Below are 374 nucleotides of genomic sequence, written 5' to 3' on the forward strand. Positions count from 1 at the left end.
TGTGTATGTGTGTGTGTGTAAGTGGGTCGTGGCGGTGCTGGACTGTGATTGGCTGGATGTCCAGAGGAGTAAAGAAACTGGATTGGTTTGCTGTGGCAGCAAATGGAGGAACAGATCCACTGGGACCTGGGAGCTGCAAGGAACTCTGGGAAACCGCAGCAAGGGCCTCTGTGGAGTGTGAGAGAGAAGTGAAAAGTGGAAAAGGGAACACAGGGTAAAGTAAGAGAGCTGCGGAGGATCACTGAGAAGATGAGGAGTAATGGACTCCACTTTCTCCATCTTTTAAACCCTAGTATAGATCCCAAAGTTTCCATATGGTCAGACAGGGAAATATTCTTAAACCCGCGGTAACAGATTGTTTGGCCACTAGGAGG

The sequence above is a fragment of the Morone saxatilis genome, unplaced genomic scaffold (genome assembly GCF_004916995.1).
Source record: "Morone saxatilis isolate NCDOM2014 unplaced genomic scaffold, NCSU_SB_2.0 Contig5, whole genome shotgun sequence".
In the NCBI taxonomy this organism is placed as follows: Eukaryota; Metazoa; Chordata; class Actinopteri; family Moronidae; genus Morone; species Morone saxatilis.